Raw genomic sequence first — 13,855 nt, forward strand, 5'->3', positions numbered from 1 at the left:
AAGCGCATGCTACAGATTCAATGCATTTGTTTTGAAGCGACGTCGCGTCGCTGTCGACGTCGCCGGCACTATAAGTGCAGCCTTAGGGTGGCGATAGGCGGCGACTAAAGGCGATAGGCAAATCGTGGCTACTAGAATCGCGCGAGTTTATGATCAATCAAAAAATTGTCGATAAGTGGCTTATCGCCGCTCAATCGCCGATTTGATTTTGGTCATAAGATTTTTCGGCGATACAGGCCGTTATCGCCCACTTATCGAGGCTTACTGAATATGAGTAGCCGTTTTGGCCGATAAGTGGTCGATAAGTGCTTATCGACGCTTACTGAATAGTCTGGTTCCGGACTATTAGATGGTCCGGCATCATTTTGTTCTGGGTTGTCGCCTACTAGTGCTTTTATAGGGTATGGCTGTTTAATACCAGACCCATTTGTGCTATCTAGTTTGTCTCCAAAGATGTCAGCAAACGGGAAATCATCATTACATTCATCTGACGAACTAGTGGCAAGTTTTCCAGCAGCTTGTCATAAATTTAGAAAATGGGGAAAATCTCTACCAATAATCATGCCATGGGCTAATTTTGGTACCAGAACAACTCACCAATTTATAGAGCCACACTGTGACTCAACCGGTATTTCACCAGTGGGGTAGTTATGTACATCCCCATGTATACAGGAAATATCAATATGTTGGGAGTCATATACCTGAATACCATTTACCAAATCTGGGTCTATGAGGGTAACCATACTACCTGTAGCATAACCTGTGTAGCCTTGTGTTCCTGCAATTGCTGGGCCTTGTCTTGTGCCTTGTTCCTGTGTTTTTCTCTGCTGCTTTCTTGTGTACCAATCTGTCTTGACTTTAGGACCTTCTCTGGATAACGACCCAAGCTTGACAATTGGACCCTCTCTGGATAAAGACCCTGGCTTGCCTCTGACTACCAACAACTCTCCACCCCTGACCACAGCTTTCGGATATACGACCACTCTCCCGGCTCCAACCCCAGACCACGGCACAACAGACATTGACCATCCCACTGGCTCCGCTCCATGACTCCAGCAAGTATCTCAACTAACCCGATCTCTCCAACCAAGACCCGGCTACGCTGACTATCCACTCTCCAGGCATGCCTCCACTGCTGTGGGTGCACAGACTTGTACTTTCCCACTTCAGTACCGGGGTCCTGCCTTGTTGGTTGTAAGCTCATGCATTACAACCTGGCAGAGGGGTCTTCTCATTCTGCTAACGGCATGCATGAACGTAGCTCCTTTGCTTCTTAGCATTTGGACCCACCCCTCTACCTGCGACATTAAGTCTGGGCTGGACACCATTTGCCAAACTACCCGGACTTTACACTTGGATGGGGACACTTGAGGAACCTCTTCCCACCTGACACCTTAGGGTAACTGAGCCCTTTCAACTCCTCTTGCTATCTGTGCCCGCCTGGATACCTGCAGCCTGAGCAGGATTTCATGTACAGATATCAGTAAGCTTGCATATACCAAAACGATTTCCATCTTCATCAGCTGTCAACTACAGGTGTAGCAGGCCCGCTGTCACCTGTCAACTACTTGTATAATCAAGACAACGGGACTGGCAGTGGCTCGGCGCCAACCGAATGGCAACGTCTATGGTGGGTACAGCTGCCGTATTTAATTCTTTTTTTACCATATCAATATCAATGCACAGTCAAGCGATTCTCCTGTAATCAATCACTTTGCTTATGGTTATTTAGTTCTTTTAGTCACAATTCGCCAAAATGTAGTCCAGCAATATCATTGGCTGAGCAGCTTCTACAGTAGATACTGAACAATTGGTGGACAGCTTGGCGCATGCGCATTGGAAGCTTGTTGAAACGCATATGCGTCTCATCACATCTAGGCACATGAACAATTATTGTTGGGATTGACCGAGGGGACTGCGGGAACTTCTTTAGGGGACAGACTAATTTGAACCGACCATTACAGTAATACTTGTATTTTTCTTCCTCAGAAAAGAAACTTTGTCATCAGGCTGAGAACGGCAAATGGAGGGATTTTGATGGATAATATCGCTTTTTGTAACGATGCTTGCACACTGCTGAATCTGAATCAGTGCCATTTTTATTGATTAGGATAGAATAAATGCGAGCTTTATAGAAAACCTGAAACAGTATGCTGGTTTTTTCATAAAGTATCCAACACTTTTTTACAAACTGTACTGTATAATAAACCCCGAAAGTAAAAAGTATGCATTTATTCTGTACATCTATTACAGTATGTGTGTTCTAATAATAATACAAATACTAATAATGCGTTTTAATACTGTTTTGATGTAATGCGCATGCCTACAGTATACAGTACAATACTGTACAGTATGCCTCATGGAACCTTGTTGAAACGCAAAATTCTTGTGTTTACTACAGTAACTACTGTACAGTAATCCTGCACACACTTTGACAGTACCAGTTAAACCCCCCACCCCCCCAAGGAGACACAATGAAACAATTTAAAACAATCAACATTTTTTTTTATTGCTGGGTGGAGTAATTAAAAGAAATGTATGGTGTACTGTAAGAAAAACATTTAAGAATACAATTTAAAACAAGCAGCATTTTTTTTATTGAAGTACAGCAAGTCAAAACATTTACAGGTGTATGGTGTAAGTAAAAACATTGACAGTATGAATACAATCTAAAACAATCAAAAATTGTTTTAATTGGTGGCGTAAGTAAAAAAACATTTATGGTGTACTGTAAGTAAAAACATTTTAGAATACAACTTAAAACAATCAACAAGTCAAAAATGAATCAACATTTGAACAGACGACCAATCATGCAGCGAATTCGATCCCCAGCAGTGAGTCCTTCCAGGGACGATGCCTTCGATGCCTTGTATGCCACAAAATGCCATTTATGGAGTCATTTATGGAGTCTCTCACGATTTTCATTAAATGATCGCTAATTGTAAAATAGCGCCGCAATTCCTCCACAATAGTCTTTCTTAAATTTTCAGGAAGAGCCTTTTTGGTGCGATTCCCTTCGTAGTTTACATTGTGGGCCCACCCGCAGAACACCACGTAGGGCACGTGGTGCTTGAAAATGTACATGGCATGTTTCTGGGCTACACCACCACTTGCAAACCTATACTTCTCCCTGAGTGGCTGGGACAGCTCGCGCAAGATGATGTCGGGCACCGTCTCAATGCAAGCATATGTGGGTGGGATTCTGGGAGCGGGTGTGCTTCTGGGAGCGGGTGTGCATCTGGGAGCGGGTGTGCTTGTGGCGGAGGGCGAAGGTAGGTTGTCTGGGATGATGCTTTCCTCCTGTCTTGGTCGCCTTATCTGTGTTGTCTCCTGGCGTGGTCTTAACGGGGTTGTCACATCATAATCGTCAATAGCATACATGAACACATTCTTCTGATGGAGGGGGTGCGCTTGGTGATGGAAGGTTGAAGGTCCCATTCATCCAATCCATGCCACCCTCCTGCTCCTACGTCAGAGATACAGGGGCATGAACTCCAAGCAAATTATGTATCCCCGCTATGTCAGTCTCTATCTTCTCCATGTGCTTATCCATCTTCTCCATCTGCTTATCCATCTTCTCCATCCTTTGATCCATATTTAGCATGGTCTCTAAATGAAGATCTATCTTTACCAGCATAGAGTTCACAGGGTTATCGACACATAACCCATTCAGCATGCGGTCTAACGAGCTGGATCTTGTGCATGGGGTGCTGTGGACATCTGGGTGGATGGGTGCTGAAGAGGATGATATGGGGGTTCCCTGGAGAGAAGCAGCAGCATCGGCGAAGAGTGATTGAGGAAGTGACCTGTGGATTTCCAGGAGAGAAGCGACAGAGTCGTCGAAGAGTGATGGAGAAGGTGACCTTTGGATTTCCGGGAGAGTAGCAGCAGCGTCGTCGAAGAGTGATGGAGAAGGTGACCTGTGGATTTCCGGGAGAGAAGCGGCAGCATCATCGAGGAGTGATGGAGGAGGTGACCTGTGGGTTTCCAGGAGAGCAGTGGCAGCGTCGTCAAAGAGTGATGGAGGAGGTCACCTGTGGGTTTCTGGGAGAGTAGCGGCAGCGTCGTCGAGGAGTGATGGAGGAGGTGACCTGTGGGTTCGATGGTTTGGCTTCCATTTGTTTTCCTTAATGTCTACATCAGCGAATTTCTTCTTGACATAATAAGGTTTCTTAAAAGCCTTAGCCTTTGGAGTCGTCAGAAGGTTTTCTTTATTAGCCTTAGCCTTTCGCTTTGCCTTGGCTTGGAAACGGCTTCCGTCTTTCGCTTTTTCGGCACGACAGGCACGGCAGAAGAGAGTTGGCTCTTGCGTCCGTATAATCAGGGTTGATCCATGGAAGCAGATGGCACAATGCAGTATCTGGACAAGGGCAAGCTCAGATACAGATCATCAAGTGGGAGGCTATGCAATGTGTATCACCTTTAATGCATGGCGATGAGGTGCAGGTGTTAAAAGTGGGCGTATTCTAATGTGACTCATTAAAGTATAAATACACCATCCATTTTGTGGATTCAGTGCACATTGAATACACATCGACTAAACATTGAATATATATTCTTGTGCTTGTATTTCTTTCTACACGCAGCGATGCCTGTTAAAAAGATTTCTAAGGATCTCAGCATGAGAATAAAGGAGATGTAAACGAGAGGACAACGAATTGCAGATATTCAATGCTGGTTAAGTACTTCTGGCCTCGTTGTACCAGCAGCCACCATGAGCTATCATGCCTACTGTAAGACAAAAAAAGTCAAGAGGACAGCAACGGTAACTACCGCGTAAGTACTGTAAAATATTTTGAATACTGTACTGTATGTTTTCTGTACCGTGAAGTACTCTAATAGCACTTTTATTGGTTAGATGGCTTATTGTTTTTAACAGAATCATTTTCCTAGCAATTATTAGATAAACTGTACTGTACAATTTGTTTTTGTGTTGCACCTCCTAACTCAATTATCATAATTGCATTCCTACATTCTTATAATCAATTCTTTTTGAAAGTGAGTTGCACCTCTTTCCTTAATTATCACTCACTTCATTATTACTCATTATGACACGCACTCACAACCCCCATTACAGTAGACAGTTTACTCACATTATGACACACTCACATTAAGTACCGTTAATATTATATCTGTTATATACATGTTATATCACAGTGTGGAGGAACCAGGCGCTTACCTTTAGTGTCAGATTTAAGGAAGAGTGGTGAAACCAATAAATGTGGTTTCTCTCTATTGGTGTAGAGATGGTCTTGTGATCCCTTCTGCTTCTACCCCTATTAAGGGATGATCCAAAGCCCTTATGGAAACGTAGAGACAAACAGAGTAGGGGGAGCGAGGGATAAATAGATACACGAATAAACAATTGTGGATGATGGGTTATTACATATAGTGAACCCAGTATAGTGGGGGTAGAATAGGGAAAAATAAATACAGATAAAGTATATAATAGATACTTACACGGCCATGTGTAAGCACAATCCAAAGATGGTATCTTTGTGATAAATGCTGACCCTTCCACAAGTGGGTGCAGGGGGGTCACAGTACTTAAAATATAATTAAATACTCACACGGCCCAGTGTGAGTAGAGGTGTGGGGCAGATGTCTTTAAGGTTGAATTAGTCCGTCCAGGATAGTTGCGGGCCGGTCACATCAGATTGGGCCCAAAAAAGGCTAAGGCCGGTCTGCCCTCCTCTAGTGCTTGTAATCAAGCAGGTTAACTCCCCCAGCGGTATATAGGGATAAGTGAGGCACAGGTTCAGTGATAAATATTCAACGGGTATTTATTAAGATCAAAGACAAGTATCACACTCACATAACATATAAATTTCCCCTGGCTTCTCCGTAAGGTCCAACTTCAGCAGTAAACTGCTCTGGCCCCGCATCCGAGGTGCAGAGAGCTGGAACTGGTCTGCCCGGCTGCAGATGCTGCTGGAAAGGATTTCTACGGAAGCCTCCGTGGGACAAAACAGGAACAGGATTTTGAGCAACGCGTTTCGCCGATTGGACGGCTTCCTCAGGCTCATTCAGTGACGTGTGGAGGGTCTGATGAGCTTATATAGACCCTCCTTGCTAATTAATTAAATAGCGGAAAAGGTTTGTGGGGTGAATACAGTTCCCTTTAATAATTGCCTTATTCTCAATGCAAATTGCAGACTCCCTAGTATGTTCCATAACACACTGCCATTATACCAATAAATTCACTGATACTGATTTCAATCTTGTGCACCCTTGTGTTTGTCAGTGTTTTGGGTATTTTAAAATAACCTGATATTCTATGTTTCCTCAATCAAAGGTTAATAATAGTACTGGTGCCTCTTAACAATCTCCTAAAGCATATATCATCTTACATACTTGGGAATGGGTGACCCCCCTGCACCCACTTGTGGAAGGGTCAGCATTTATCACAAAGATACCATCTTTGGATTGTGCTTACACACGGCCGTGTAAGTATCTATTATATACTTTATCTGTATTTATTTTTCCCTATTCTACCCCCACTATACTGGGTTCACTATATGTAATATAGTAGTTCCCTGACAAAGCCTTTTGGTGAAACGCATAGGAGGAGGAGCAATAAGGTGTTTGCTTGCCATCAGTGCGTTTGAGAGGAGCGGACAATACCACTTGCTGGGCTGTCTATATGGTCATTGATAACCATCAGGAGGAGGAGCACAGAGAGACGGAGCCCAGAGACTACCGGGAAGGGTCTGTGAGTCACAGCCGGAAGTGACATCAGACCTGGACACCCGGAGGGCTGCGTGGTATCGCGAGCTGCAGCACACTCAAGCAGTGTGCAACGGAGCGTTTTTCGTGATCTGAGGGACAACAGGACCACCAAGGATCTATAGTACATAAAAAGGGTGAGCATATCCAACATTGTCTCAACCCTGGGGTACCCCTCTTCACTAATACCTGCCCGGGCAGTGCACAACCTACAGGATTAAGACTATCCATCGGGCTACTCCCGTTTTTAATCACCTGGAGACCGATCAAGTGTTACCGTATACCCACTCTATCTGCACTATTTTAAATTACTATTTATGTATTGACCTTTTATCACTTTTGTCCTAGAGGGATTTCCTTGGGACAAGTTCATTTATTAAAGAACATTAGTTTAATCACAACCCCTATTGACTGCGCTTCTCACTTTTTTTCTTTTTGTTGTCACGTTTATATCAGGGACTGGGGGTTCCCTGTTATAAGAAGCTGCACCCATCACCGGGTTGTGATTACCTTAATTTTATTTATATATATATTCATTTCTAGCAAACCCTTATTTGCACCGGACTGGTTCATGTCACATGATTTTTGTTTTTTGTTTATTATTTTGCATCAGTGCCCATATTCAAACCAACATCCCATTCGACGCTTTAACACTTTTTTGGTTTTTCTTGTTGTCACTATATGTAATAACCCATCGTCCACAATTGTTTATTCGTGTATCTATTTATCTCTCTCTCCCCCTACTCTGTTTGTCTCTACGTTTCCATAAGGGCTTTGGATCATCCCTTAATAGGGGTAGAAGCAGAAGGGATCACAAGACCATCTCTACACCAATAGAGAGAAACCACATTTATTGGTTTCACCACTCTTCCTTAAATCTGACACTATAGGTAAGCGCCTGGTTCCTCCACACTGTCTATTCCCTAACTTTATCCTCACCGGTGGCTGCAACATTTTAGTCCCAGATTTCAATATGGCCGAAATGGAGGTGGTTGAAGAGTTAATCACCCCCATAAATCTAGAACCAGTCATTATTGCACAGAGTGTGTTTGAAAAAAGGGCACTCAGGAGTAATGATATGGAGAGCAAATTAAGCATTAAAGAGGAAACTAATGCTGCGGACATAGTCAAAGCAGAATTTGAAAAACTAGATAAGTTTATGAAAAAGAACTACGCATTCTGTTAGACCGCTCCTACCTAGAGGAATATCTCAGGGTCTCAAGAATTCCAAGAGACCTTAGGGTATATAAGCCGGCCTCATTTGAATTATCAGAAATTGAGCATGCATGCATGTGGGAAAAAATTCTCGATACATGCAGCATCGCTTTGATGAATTTATTAATATCACACCATAGTATTACTCTAAAAAATCTAGACGCAGAAATTGATGCGATAAAAACCACATTAGAGCCTCTAATGGATTGCCCATCCTTTAACACATTGAATAAAAAATTATCTGAAGAATTGGACATCTTAGAGAGGAATATACTCATCAACAAAAACAAAAAATTCATAAGAGATGAGGAGGATTACCGAGAAGGGAAGCAGAGAAAGTGGGATAAGTCTGTAACGAGAGAACAAAAGAAAAGAGATAGAAGCAGTTCAATGGCAGGGAGGGACAAGAAAACAACAGTCTATCCATCTAAGAAAAGTCCAATTAGAAACCATAACACTGTAGCCCCTAAAAATCTAGAGGAGAAAGAAGTGGTAAAAGGGACAGAAGCAATAGCACCAAAATCCCATTATCAGAGTAAGGAAAATAGCAAAAACAAACATTCAAAGACGAGCTACAAACCGGGTGATTTTACCAGACCAGAGAGGGAATATAGAAGGGAGCCAGAGAGGAAATACACGGACTACCACTCTAGACAAGGATACGACCAACCATACCAGAACAGGGAGTCTAGGTATCCTAGGGATGACTGGCGGGGCAGACGAGAATACTCACCCAGACGAGAACGCTCTCCTAGACGGGAACGTTCCCCTCGGAGGGACAGATCGCCTAGGAGATCGAGGGAAGAAAGATCTAGAGAGAGATATGAAGATAGAAAGGGGAGAAGAGAGCCAAGAGAGAGGAGGGATGAACATGTCACACATAGAAGCCCAACTGGGAAAGAACAGACAGAAGTAAGGCAGGGGTCTCTTTTTTAGACCAGGCCCCCCAGTCACCCATAGAGATACAGAACAGGTTCTCGTGCCTAGACGATCCAGGGGTACCCGGGACATCACAGGGGAAGGGAAAGAAAAGAGGAAGAGAGGGAAAAGGGGAGGAAGGAAATGTAGGGAAAAGACCAGCCTACTAAGTAGTGTTTTTAACTTAAGTTCCAAAACTTTGGACGAGGCTCAGACAAGAGTTTTAGCTAAAGGACTGAACTTCGCGCCTTCCAGAGGCCCGAGTGGCTTCGACCTCTTTATCGATGCACAGAAATATTTACGCCAGCTAACCATTAAAAGATTTTTCTTAAATAAAAGCAATATAAATCCGGTCAGAGGTCAACCAGTATCAGCACTAGATACTGATATAGATAACCAACCTGAACAAGATAATTTTGTACATTCAAATCTAAGAAATAAATCAAGCTTCTACCCGAGTCACTGTAAAGGCCAGTATTTAGAGGTCTTCAATAGACTAATTATGGATGACTTTGAACAACTAGCGAAAAAGGGGAGTAGACATCGAGGTAATATGACCCGTGAGGAAAGAAAGGCATTAAAAACCCTGACCGATGACACAAGTGTCACAATAAAACCCGCAGACAAGGGAGGGGGAGTTGTTGTAATGGACACTAGTTATTACTATACAGAGTCGCAGCGCATCCTTAGTGATGCAACCACCTATGAGAAGCTAGTACATGACCCCTCGGCCGCTTATTAAGAAGAACTAACATCTATTTTACGTGCGGCTAAAGACCTAGGAATCTTGGGCGAGAGGGAGTTTACCTATTTGTTGAAGACCGATCCAATTAAACCGGTTTTCTATTTCTTGCCTAAGATTCACAAAAACCGACAGAAACCTCCGGGGAGGCCCATTATTTCGGGCATAGGGTCCCTTACGCAAAACTTCTCGGAGTACGTAGACTTGTATCTGCAAAAGTATGCCACTAATGCGAAATCATATCTAAGGGATACGTTGCAGGTTTTGAATGTTTTGTCCACTCCATTGGCGGGAAAACTACAGGCTGGTTACCTGCGATGTCACATCTTTGTACACTTCGATAAGACACGCAGACGGATGCACAGCGGTAGCTTCTGCACTTGAGAACGACTCTTTGATCCCTCAAGACCAGAAACGTTTTTTAACAGATGGAATCAGATTTATTTTAACACATAACTTGTTCTGGTTTGATGGGCATATGTTTTTGCAGAAGTGTGGCACCGCAATGGGGACCAGATTTGCTCCGAGTTATGCCAACATTTTTATGTCACACTGGGAGGAGAAAAACATCTGGGCTGGTAACCCTTTTGGAGCAAGTCTGGTCCTGTGGAAGAGATACATCGACGATGTGCTCATCATCTAGGAGGGAAGCAATGAAGACCTTGACCTCTTTTTAAACCACATCAACAACAATGATGTCAATCTTACTTTCACATCCGAGAGGAGCATTGATAGCATCAACTTCCTTGATCTAACGATATACATTGAAGATAGTACTATTAAAACAAAAACTTTTTTCAAGGAGGTTGATGCTACCAATTTCCTCTTGAACAATAGTTGCCACCACCAAAAATGGCTTAATAACATACCTTACGGGCAATTTCGACGCATTAGGCGCAATTGCTCAGATATGGAGATATTCAAGGAGCAGGCTGGTACTCTGAAAACTAAGTTTAAAGAGAGACACTATAGGACAGAAATAATTGAAAATGCTTTGTCCAGAGCATCACAACTCAGTAAGGATGAATTGTTGGTGCCCAAGCAAAAGAAAGAGAAGTCAGACTATATAGTACCCTTTGTTACAAAGTTCAATGATGAGGCCAAGAACATTAAAAGAATTCTAACAAAACACTGGCATGTTCTGTGCAAAGACACAGTTCTAAGAGAATACTTACCGGAGGTACCTAGAGTCATTTTTAAAAAAGCGGACAATATTAAGAACAAGCTAGTGCCCAGCACATTTAGAAAAGAGGTAAAAACCCAGAAAGACAGCTGGCTACCAAAACCAATAGGTTTTTTTAAATGTTTTGATTGCAAAGCCTGCAAACATACGGGAAAAGAGACACTAGATTTTAGTTCCAACATTACCAAAGAGGTTTTTAAAACTAAACATTTCATAAATTGTAGGACCACTTTCGTGGTGTATCTGCTTGAATGCCCGTGCAGACTCCAGTATGTGGGCCGGACCTCAAGAAGTCTTAGAGTCCGCATACTGGAGCACATAGGCAACATTAGAAGAGGCCTCACAACTCACAGTGTACCAGTACACTTCAGTTGTGCCCACGGGGGAGACCCATCGGGCCTGCTCTATAGGGGAATAGAGCTAGTTGCTGAGAATTGGAGAGGTGGTGATAGACTCAGGCGTTTAAGACAGCGAGAAACGTTCTGGATCTATCAACTTAAAACTCTAGCACCAAATGGCCTAAATGCAGATTTGGATATCCCAGCGTTTTTATAGATATGTTTACAATACTGGAGTGCAACTTAACCTAATTTTACCTTGTCTAATTTTACTGGGTACTAATACTAATACTTGTCTTTGTTCCCCATCCCCCATCCCCCACCCCCCCCCTTTTTATCTCCAATCCATTCCCCTTCCTCCCGCTTCTTTTCTTTGCAGTAAGATGGCAATTTGATGTTTTGACATATACTTATGTACATTGAAATTTTATTAAATCTAAATTATTTTATCGTGATTTTATGAGACATCCTTAAGTTTAACAAGACCTGGGAATATACACATATTAACCCCATTATCAGCTAGACATGCATCTAGAGGTAGAGATTGAATTTTACCCATTATTTTAATATCATTTTTAAAGATCACAGAGAAACAGATTATGTGTGAGGTTTTTAAGTGAATTGTATAAAGAGTGTTGTTATGAATAAGTATGTAAGATGATATATGCTTTAGGAGATTGTTAAGAGGCGTCAGTACTATTATTAACCTTTGATTGAGGAAACATAGAATATCAGGTTATTTTAAAATACCCAAAACACTGACAAACACAAGGGTGCACAAGATTGAAATCAGTATCAGTGAATTTATTGGTATAATGGCAGTGTGTTATGGAACATGCACCTGCATGCATGCTCATTTTCTGATAATTCAAATAAGGCCGGCTTATATACCCTAAGGCCTCTTGGAATTCTTGAGACCCTGAGATATTCCTCTAGGTAGGAGCGGTCTAACAGAATGCGTAGTTCTTTTTTCATAAACTTATCTAGTTTTTCAAATTCTGCTTTGACTATGTCCGCAGCATTAGTTTCCTCTTTAATGCTTAATTTGCTCTCCATATCATTACTCCTGAGTGCCCTTTTTTCAAACACACTCTGTGCAATAATGACTGGTTCTAGATTTATGGGGGTGATTAACTCTTCAACCACCTCCATTTCAGCCATATTGAAATCTGGGACTAAAATGTTGCAGCCACCGGTGAGGATAAAGTTAGGGAATAGACAGTGTGGAGGAACCAGGCGCTAACCTTTAGTGTCAGATTTAAGGAAGAGTGCTGAAACCAATAAATGTGGTTTCTCTCTATTGGTGTAGAGATGGTCTTGTGATCCCTTCTGCTTCTACCCCTATTAAGGGATGATCCAAAGCCCTTATGGAAACGTAGAGACAAACAGAGTAGGGGGAGAGAGGGATAAATAGATACACGTATAAACAATTGTGGACGATGGGTTATTACATATAGTGAACCCAGTATAGTGGGGGTAGAATAGGGAAAAATAAATACAGATAAAGTATATAATAGATACTTACACGGCCGTGTGTAAGCACAATCCAAAGATGGTAACTTTGTGATAAATGCTGACCCTTCCACAAGTGGGTGCAGGGGGGTCACCCATACCCAAGTATGTAAGATGATATATGCTTTAGGAGATTGTTAAGAGGCACCAGTACTATTATTAACCTTTGATTGAGGAAACATAGAATATCAGGTTATTTTAAAATACCCAAAACACTGACAAACACAAGGGTGCACAAGATTGAAATCAGTATCAGTGAATTTATTGGTATAATGGCAGTGTGTTATGGAACATACTAGGGAGTCTGCAATTTGCATTGAGAATAAGGCAATTATTAAAGGGAACTGTATTCACCCAACAAACCTTTTCCGCTATTTAATTAATTAGCAAGGAGGGTCTATATAAGCTCATCAGACCCTCCACACGTCACTGAATGAGCCTGAGGAAGCCGTCCAATCGGCGAAACGCGTTGCTCAAAATCCTGTTCCTGTTTTGTCCCACGGAGGCTTCCATAGAAATCCTTTCCAGCAGCATCTGCAGCCGGGCAGACCAGTTCCATCTTTCTGCACCTCAGACGCGGGGCCGGAGCAGTTTACTGCTGAAGTTGGACCTTACGGAGAAGCCAGGGGAAATTTATATGTTATGTGAGTGTGATACTTGTCTTTGATCTTAATAAATACCCGTTGAATATTTATCACTAAATCTGTGCCTCACGTATCCCTATATACCGCTGGGGGAGTTAACCTGCTTGATTACAAGCACTAGAGGAGGGCAGACCGGCCTTAGCCTTTTTTGGGCCCAATCTGATGTGACCGGCCCGCAACTATCCTGGACGGACTAATTCAACCTTAAAGACATCTGCCCCACACCTCTACTCACACTGGGCCGTGTGAGTATTTAATTATATTTTAAGTACTGTGACCCCCCTGCACCCACTTGTGGAAGGGTCAGCATTTATCACAAAGATACCATCTTTGGATTGTGCTTACACACGGCCGTGTAAGTATCTATTATATACTTTATCTGTATTTATTTTTCCCTATTCTACCCCCACTATACTGGTTTCACTATATGTAATAACCCATTGTCCATAATTGTTTATATGTGTATCTATTTATCCCTCGCTCCCCCTACTCTGTTTGTGTCATATACATGTTATATATATATATATATATATATATATATATATATATATATATATATATATATATATATATATAT

The sequence above is a fragment of the Ascaphus truei genome, chromosome 1 (assembly GCF_040206685.1).
Source record: "Ascaphus truei isolate aAscTru1 chromosome 1, aAscTru1.hap1, whole genome shotgun sequence".
Classification (NCBI taxonomy): domain Eukaryota; kingdom Metazoa; phylum Chordata; class Amphibia; order Anura; family Ascaphidae; genus Ascaphus; species Ascaphus truei.